This window comes from Aplysia californica, unplaced genomic scaffold (genome assembly GCF_000002075.1).
Source record: "Aplysia californica isolate F4 #8 unplaced genomic scaffold, AplCal3.0 scaffold00623, whole genome shotgun sequence".
NCBI classification, from domain to species: Eukaryota; Metazoa; Mollusca; class Gastropoda; order Aplysiida; family Aplysiidae; genus Aplysia; species Aplysia californica.
Window position 1 is genome coordinate 211406 of NW_004797893.1, and position 678 is coordinate 212083.

The following is a 678-nucleotide window of genomic DNA, read 5'->3' on the forward strand; positions in this document are numbered from 1 at the left end:
CACATACGAAACTTGAAAGGCCGGTCACGACGTTCTGAACCTGACGCCCCCATGTGTCGCTAGTCCGTTTGTTGTGTGTTCATGATGTTGTGCTTTGATTCTACACAAAATATCTTCCTCTAGATCTATCTATTTTCAGTTGCGACTAACTGCAATCCATACAGTACTGCTCATTTTCTTAAGAGTTTTACGGCACTTGCAACACGGTTAGGTCATAGTATAAGTGCCGAAGATTAGGGGTGCTACAGGAGAGTAACAAACACAAAAATGAAGGAGGAGGGATAAGGACGATAGATATTTGATAGCAAAAAGGAGCAAACCACAGGAAACCCCTGCCAACCACCGACTGGCAGGGTTGGAGTAGCCCACCCAGAGAATAATCTATATTGCATCAATGGCGGTGAATGGCATCTTAAATCAGCCAATCAGTCATGAATCTTTAACGCCTCCTAAATTGTTGATAGAGGCGTAAAACATCTCAAATCAATCCACGGGTCACACATTTTTTGCATCTTTGTTTATTTCCGTGAAACACTTGGCATCTGCTGTAATGATATAGATCTATTCAAGAAAAGTATTAAGATTGCTGAAAAAAAAATATATGTAGAATCTAGCCTCTTTATGGATTCGTCACAATATATATATATATATATAAATGTGTGTGTGTGTGTGTGTGTA